The sequence below is a fragment of the Python bivittatus genome, unplaced genomic scaffold (genome assembly GCF_059951505.1).
Source record: "Python bivittatus isolate LINGU-HERP-01145 unplaced genomic scaffold, Pbiv_v1 ctg000530_np1212, whole genome shotgun sequence".
Classification (NCBI taxonomy): domain Eukaryota; kingdom Metazoa; phylum Chordata; class Lepidosauria; order Squamata; family Pythonidae; genus Python; species Python bivittatus.
The window spans coordinates 10,972,718-10,981,878 of NW_028277085.1; positions in this window are offsets into that span (position 1 = coordinate 10,972,718).

Sequence of the window (9,161 nt, forward strand, 5' to 3'; positions counted from 1 at the left end):
CCTTTGATTGGTTTATGTTTTAACATATTTGACAAGTTCAGAATGTAGGTTAATTCAATCACCAGTCTAGGACTATTGTGTGAACCTGAACCTGTGAAGACACTGTCCTCCATTAATTAAAATTCCTCTAAAATTTATTAAAGAAAGCCAGTTTGGTATAGTGGTTAAGGCATCAGCTAGAAAGTGGGAGACTGTGAATTCTAGTCCCACTTTAGGCACAAAGCCAGCTGGGTGACTTTGGGCCAGTCATTCTCTCTCAGCCCTAGGAAGGAGGCAATGGCAAACCACTTCCAAAATCCTGCCAAGAAAACTGCAAAGACTTGCCAGGAGTCAAGACTGATGTAAAGGTGCATGTACACACACACATACACACACACACACACACACACACAGAGAGAGAGAGAGAGAGAGAGAGAGATTCTTTAAAAATATATTCCAAAGACAAAATCCTTTTTTTTTTTTTTAATGTGAATGAGGACTGATAGAGAAGTAATGGAGTATACATTTTTGGTACAACAGTAGTTTAAATCATTTTAGCACCTGCAACTCATCAGGTACAACTTTAGGGGTGGCAATCTGTGTCCATGTCTTAAATCAAGAGACTGAGTGGTTATCTGTCATGGCTATCACGATTCAACTCAGCATGATCAAAGCAAGAAGCAGTTAATATCTTTTGTAAACATGGCATCCATGAATATGTATTACTAATGCTATGGGCTTCCAAGTTTATTTGCAGAAACAAATTCAGTCTCTGCATCTATTCAACAGATAGTGCTTGACTGAGAAATCTGCTCATTTATCAACATCTGCATCAAGGCATAAAAATTGCAGTACAGGGCAATTAAAAAAAATACTGGAAGGAATTTAAAAACTGGACAAATACACAGACAGACCAACAGTCTCTTTGTCCTGAGTATCATCTGGTTTACAGTCAGCCCCGGGTGCCTGTTTCGGTCAAAATCAAACTATTTTTCCACTCTTCTTTTCAAGTATTGATTCAAAGCTCTATTTGTGCAGATCTGGCCTATTAAAACGGATCCTTAATCATCCTCTTTAACTGGGTGGCAAAGTTACTGAATAAAAAACGAAACAGGCCAAGCAAGAAGGCTCTGCAGCACTCATGAACACCATGTTTTTAAGGAAGGAGATAAGAAAATAAGAAAAGTCCTGAAAGCAGATCAGCCACGGGCCAATTTAGTACAAAGTTCTATATTTGGACACAAGGATATCTGCAAAAGGGAAGCACAGGTGCAAATGATGCAACATGTCTTGTGAAATTGCAACCCAAATGCTCTCCTTTATGCCCTTGTGCATTACTTCATGACCCAAATCCAAATGGACAGAGGTGATGTTATGAAATTGTGATGCATGTTTTACATTTAAGCCTATTAGAATTGCTAGCTGCAGCCGCTACTATTTGCAAAATGTGCTAAACCAGCCCAGTTAAAAATCTAGTAGCGTTGAACAGCATACAAATTAAGTTTTCATTTTGGTTAGAGTTCTTTTGGGGGTGGAGGGTTGAATGTGTGTGGTGAACACAGCCACTTAAATTAGCTAATGTTTCAATGTTTTGTACAAATCAGCACCCAGACTAATGGGTTGAGCAAATGCAATCTCTCCATCATACAGTGGCCAAGCAAATGCATTTGGGAAGCCCAAAGCAATTACCTTTTTCCTCTATTACATCTCAAAAGGTATTTAAGGTGGGCTGCCTTTGATTCTGGAGATAGTAAATATCAAATAAAACTAGTCGTATCATCTTGCAAATAGATTAACTGCCTTGGATTAAAGATTGAAATCCCAGGGAGGAAAATAGCAACTCCAGGTAAAACAAGCGGAAGAGGTTTGTTTCAAAAGGATTTTGCATCTGTCAAAACAGGCAAAGACATCTATAATGGTATGTGGGAAAGACCTTGGGAGACGGGGCAAAGAGACACTGCCTAGGGAATGGTCAGATAAGAGACAGCATAGCCCACAGCTGGATAGTGGGTGGGGCAAGAGGCTCAGAAGGGACCCTCCCTAGTTTCTCGGGCTGTAAAGGAGACTGGGGGTGGGGAGAGAGGATTGTATTTTTAGGCTTGCAAGATTGATGTTGGCCTCACAGGGTAAACCAGACAGGAATAACAAACAGATGAGCTAATTTTACTTTATTGTAAAGCTACATGGACAGAATCTTGCACGTCTGAAAGTGGTATGCAAGATCTTGATATGTGGTATGTTTTCGCAAAATGTTCCTTTCTCTTCTAGGCAGAAAAAAAAGGGGGGAAGGAATCAGCAACAGGATTTTACATCAATTTGAGATCTTGAAGTGAAGGCAGACACCCATACAATTGGACCTTGGATTCAATCTTCTCAAAAAGTCCACTGACACTTCATTCAATTCACAGAGGAAAAATATTGGAGTAGATTTCCCACTGGCACATAAATAGATAGGTGGAACACAGCTATAACATCCCAAACCAAAAATGAATGACCCAATGAATTTCTTGACAGCATCCTTTGAATAGGAAAGAAAAATATAAATCAAAGAAACAGTAGATATATTCTTCCCCCAATAATTTGTTGTACTATCACACCTTTCCCATGTCTTTCCTTAAACCTACTCCCAGCCACAAAATGAGCTGAAAAATAGTTTGCTTTTAATTCTGAATTAAAAAGTCAGTGTCAGAATTCAGCCATTTTCCTCCTGAATGTTGGTGTTGAAATCTTGAAGAGGGGGCTACACGTGGTCTTTGGCCCATCCATTGTCCATCCTGCTCTCACCCATGATTTACTAACCTCACAACGTACTAAACTCCATAGTGAACAAATCCCATTAAGGCTTAATACAGTGGCTAACCCCAACCATTAATTCCAGGCCAGCATTCACAAGAAAGAGGATGATCTTTTACTAAACAGAGCAAAGCAAATGGATAGCTTTAGGCACTGTGCAAGAGGACAGAACTTATCACTTATCCAAGGCAGTCTTCTTTAAAAAAAAGAGAAACCAAGTTCTCTATATTTCTGGGACAGGAAATTTGTAGGTGATAAAAGTCCTGAGAAAGCCAGAGATCTTAAAGGATATTGGAACAAAACACAGAATGTACAGATGAGAGATATCAAGAAACCTGGAGTTTGTTTACTGACCAAGGAGGGATGGAGAATCAAGGTTTCTGATAAATTTGCAGATACTTCAAGGTTATAGGGTAATATTTCAGACTGCTCTTTAAAACCTGCATTTTTGTTTTTCTTTTTTTATGTTGACCTTCCCCAGCCGCTAATGTTCTTAAACATTTCTATTTTATTGGATTGTTTTTACTCTATTCTCACCTGGAGTAAGTTTATGGTTACTGCAAACTGCTTTGGGGCTTTCAATAATGAGAAGTGGAATGGAGGCACTTTTAATACATAAATCAATAACAAGATTTCGGATTCCCCAAATGCTTAACAGTAGCAAACCAAGAATAAAACAAAGTAAACAGACAAGCATACAATTAAGCTGCTGAATGAAGAAAGCACAGGAAGAGGAAAACCCAAACTGGAATCCTCAATGAAGCCACTGATTTATTTTTAGGGCAGACAGCTTGTTTTGCTCCCTCAAATCATCAAAAGCCCTACTGAGAAATCTATAGGAATCATCCTGTTATAGTATATATTTAGTAAAGGGGCATGAATAATCTCTCCTCTGAATTGTTGGTTTGAAAAATCAGAGGCTTCAAGTGGAATTATCTAATTAAGTTGACTCAATTTTGGAAGCTGATTTGCACACACACACACACAAAAACCCTTCTGACTCATCACATTGATTCAGGGGTATCCAGTTCAATAATTTGAGCCAAATCATTGGTCCAATTCAGAGGGTTGGACAAAATTAAGAGATTTGATTGAACTGCTTTCAAATCAAGTCTTCATATTCAGGCTAACATGGAGAGCTTTATTCAGAAATGACGTCTCAGAATTGTCCATCATGACTATTGGCAGAGAAATGGGAGGGTGTGTGTGTCTTTTTATTGGCTATGTTTGCTCAGTAGTTAATTGGCTCAGTGACCAAATAATTCTCCCCCCCCCCCAGGTTTACTCAAATATACTTCAGCAGCAGGCTTTGAGTGACAGCCTGTTGGCTACTTTAAGGTCCCCACCTTGCCAAAACTCACTTGCCTCCCTGAAAACAGCCTGTCACCTTGACCTCCTACTGTGCCCTTGCAGAAATCAGCATGACAGAATGCAAGCGGCAGGTGAACGATGCCATGGAATAAAAGGGAGAAAGGTGGGCACTAGCCCAAGTGAATACAAAAAAATATTTGGAGAAAGAAACAAAAGGCAATTATTAGGAAAGGCTTTAACGAAACTGCTCTTAAAAGTACAAGAAAAAGCCTGTGATCAGACTGATCTACCAATGGCAGCTCAGTTTTTTTTTTTTTTAAAGAAAGGGGGGTGGTTGAAAGGGGAGCAGAACTTTAAGATCCATGTGGCCTGCTTTGCAGAAATCAGCTGTCTGCCCCAAAGTATTCTCTTTCAAGAACAGCAACCATACCCCCATTCTAGGTCGCTGTCCCCGCTGACATTATTTTTAAGACATTAAAATATTTAACCGCATTTAAAGTGATTTTAATTAAAAAGGTAGAGAGGAAGTTGACATGAAAAGCTAAGTGCCAGCTTCTTCTTGCATTCTTTTCCTTTCCAAATATGCTTCTGGAACTCACATCAGGATTCTTCTATCATAAAAGAGCAGATGATCAGAGCCCAGAGCTTTGTATTGGAGCATCCAACCTGCACAGATAAGGTATAAATCACCATGGGGAGCTTGAAGGGATGGTGGCAGACAACTTTCCTGCTCTGCTTTTTGGGTTTTGTTGAGCGTTCGGTGACCAGCTGTGACCAAGTTCCCTGCCACAACAGCTGTTCAGTGAGAGTTTTCACCACACACGCTCAACATTTCTAATGTGTTCACTGAAGCAAACATTTTGCTACTCTCACTGTTTTTGAAAGGTTGCTTAGTCAGAGTTCATCTTCAATATGAAGAACCAGAAAAAGGGGGAAATAGTCTCTTTAAATGTATCCAATCATCCAAGCATGATTTTAGAAATGTGGTTTGGGGCAAAGTGCAAACCCATCCATTAAAAAAAGGACATATTCAATATCACTGGCAAGTGTCATGCACATCTGCAATCTCTCTCTCTTCATTTTTAGGAACGCATTTCCCTTTTCTTTGCAAAGCGTATCACCCACCGTCCGGGGATGCAGAGAACATAAAACGGGGCTTCCACCCTACCAAAGTAAACCTGGGAATCTAGCAATATCAGACATGGAGAAGCTACTTCCCTGGTCCTGAACCAGGTTTACTCAACATACTAAGCTTGGATTAACAAACATGCATAAGAGATGCGAAATTAAAATTAGAAATAGAATAGCAATTAATGGTTTTAATGAATGAATGGAATGAATGGAATGAATTAATTTTTTAATGGAATTTAATGGCAAGTTATCTCAGTTGTGGTGCTTCTGTTTTGTTTTGTTCTGTCTGTGTGTTTTGTGTGCTGTTCCTGACCACAGGAGAAGTTTAAGCCTGGAGACTAAATTCACAGGCGATGCTAGGCTGAAATAACCATATAAGGTTAACCATGATGCCTGCTGACCAAGTACACAAAGACAATGGCTGGGTTTGACAATACACTGAATCATAAATGACCCAATCTTTTTTTAGCCTAGTGCAGCGTGCTGTAGAAATCCAGCCCAAGTAATTCATTTCTGGTTCTGTATGTTATGCCAACCAAGACAACTGGATTAATTTCTCAAACTATGGCTCAGCTACCTGTGGGCGAGGGAGGATGTTATCCAATCGTGCTACTGTACTAGTTAGTTTGGTATTTCCTCATTGGACCTAAGCAGCACCTGGAAACCCCATAAGCAGATGATGAAGAATTTCACCCCTCTCAAGCCCCACAATGCTGGAAAAAAGAAATATCTTTCTTGCTAGTAGGGTAGCATAATGGAACCTTGAAAGCTTCCCAAAGTAATCCTTGCCTACCACTTATACCTAGTATAATTAAGGTGGGTTTACTCTGAGTCTCTTTCTCGTGCTTCCCTGTCACTTGGTCAAGAATCTCTTCTGCAAAGGCCCTGTTTCCTCCTGCAACGGTCTTGCTGTCTCTTCTGTTTGCCCAAGGTCTGTTGGGCATTCCATTATACTCCTCAAGAAAGCTATTATACAGTTCTTGTGAACTCACCCATAAGAGAGGTGGACACAATAAAAAATAAAGCTTCATTTAACATGGAACTATGTAGCACACAGAATTTCATACACACCATCTTGATTGCTACTGTGGCTGAATTCAAATAGGACACTTAGCTGTGTTACAGAATTCATCATGTTCTGGGGTCACACAATACATTGAACTATAAATGAGCCAAGTAGGCTGGGTTCATGAACAAACATGATTAATACTAACCAGACCTAGCATGCTGTATAAAGGCATCATTTTACCTAACCTGGACTGTAATGTGCTACATAACCAGACTGTATGTGCTTTCTATATCCAGATCTTCAGTAAGTGCCAAGTCAGAAGGATTGATTTGAAGAGAGAAAGAATATTCCTTACAGCACTTTCATTTTCAATGTCAAAGGGAGCAGTAAAGCTCTATAGGCTTTCTTATCTACCCATGGATTGTTCTCCAGTCAAATGGAGCAATAGCCAATGGACAAAACTTTTCTCTAATTGCTCAAGTGCCCAGAGCTGTTGAACTACCTTGTAATGAGGTCTGGAAATGCTTTAGAGCTATAGGCATAGTTGAACTCAAGCATCTTCTCTTTCATTCTTCCCCAAGATCCCGAGATGTTTCAGCAGCTAGCGGTCCATCTCTTGGCCCAATAAATTGCCACCACCTGAGTGCTAAGGTCAGGGTGTTCCTGAAGATACAGCAGGTGGGAACACCTGTGACTATTCAAGTCTTAGTATCTGACTGCAAGACAGAGCCATTCACTTGGCAGACAAGGATACTTCTAAAAACTTCCAATTTCAACAGGGTTAAATACCTAGGGATATACATTACACCAAGATGTAGTACATTGAAGGAGGATAATTATCTTAAACTTAAACGACAGATTGTAATAGATCTGACAAAATGGGAGAATTTACAATTATCAATGACTGGGAGAATATCCACTATTAAGATGAATATATTGCCTAGGATATTATATTTATTCCAGACAATTCCAATTCGTTTAGGGAAAGAGTTTTTTGATGATTTAAATAAAATTGTATTGAAATATATCTGGCAGGGCAAAAAAGCAAGAATAAAGCTTAAATTACTACAAGATGCAAGAGTAAGAGGTGGGTTTGCCTTGCCTAACTGGGAATTATACTATCAGGCGACAAATCTGATGTGGGTAAAGGACTGGATAACTTTAAGAAATAATAGACTATTGACTTTAGAGGGACATGACCTGTTGTTGGGCTGGCATGCTTTCTTATGGTATAAGGGAATGAAAACACAGGGCTACTTTAGAAGGCACTATATTCGAGAGGCATTGTTTTTAAACTGGGAGAAGATAAGAAGACAATATTATTTAAAAGTTCCACGATGGATATCCACTATTGAAGCTTTTTCTTATCCAATAACATATAAAAAGGAACAAACAGTTAGATATACTGAGATATTGAATGAAAAGGGTGAACTTAAAACTATGCAAGCGTTAGAAGAACAAGGTATAAAAATGAACTGGTTTTCATATTTGCAAATACAATCTAGATTTGATAAAGATTTTAAAACAGAAGGTATCTATGATGAGCTGACTGTTTTAGATAAAATTTTGATGGGCACTGATGAAAAGGTGATTAAAAAACTTTATGGACATTTACTAGAATTTAAGATGGAGGAAGAACAGGTTAAAGATACAATGATTGCATGGGGGAAAAATTTTGGATATGGAATTGATTTAGAGAAGTGGCAAAAACTATGGTCTCAAAACTATAAAATGACAATGTCAACTGCATATAAAGAAAACTTGTATAAGATGTTTTATAGGTGGCATTTACCTCCAGCAAGGATTGCGAGAATGTATAAGAACAAGTCTGATAAATGTTGGAAGTGTCATCAGAAGCCCGGTACATATTACCATATGTGGTGGACATGTCCAGAAGCTAAAAGATATTGGATTAAAATCCACACATGGTTGGAAAAAATGACAAAACAACATATAGACTTTAAACCAGAGACATTTCTATTAGGAATTATACCTGAAACATATAGTAAAGAACTGAAATATTTGATTGTAAATGTTTTGACAGCGGCTAGAATTGTATTTGCTAAAAACTGGAAAAATGAAAAAGTACCTATGCAGGAGGAAGTTATTAAGAAAATTATGGAATGTGCAGAGATGAATAAATTAACATTTGAAATTAGAGAGCAAGAAGATAAACAATTCTATATGATATGGGATCTGTTTTATCAATGGTTGGATGAAAAGATATAGTAATGTAATAGATCAGCAAATTATATAATAGAAACTTGACAAACTGACATAAATTACTATATATATATATATATATAATCAATGGATAAAAATGATATAAATCTTATTATGAAAGCTGATGTTATAGACTAGTAACAAATGAATAATAATTGATAATTGATAAATATATAAATATATGTTAGATAGATGACATGAGATTTTATATACATGATGAGTGAAGACTATGAAAGGATGGCACAAATGATTGGTAACTGGCTGACACACGGTTTAAAATGGAAGATGGTTTTTTTTTAATGTTTTTTATGTTATTGTTTGTATGTGTTTGTTGTAAAAAATAAAAAATATATATAAAAAAAAAAATAAAAACTTCCAATTTCTCCCTGGATATTGCAGTTCTGAGATAACTAGTCTTCCCACCAAAATGGCACTGGATGCCTTTAGAAATTTCCAAGGATCTGCAGGTTTTCTAATCTGCACAAGGTATATGGAGCATTATGCATCCTGGGCTGAGAATTCAGCTTTATTAGTAGTAGGGTTTTTTGTTCTGGATCACCAGTGCAAGAACACTGCACAGGCATAGCCTTCAGCCCAGCACTTTAAGTGCTGCACTGTATTAGCATTTAAGATGCGATTGTGTCACCCTCCAATGCACAGACTAGAGCAGCACCCCTTCCCATGGTTTTCCATTGATTTGTTCCCATAACTATAG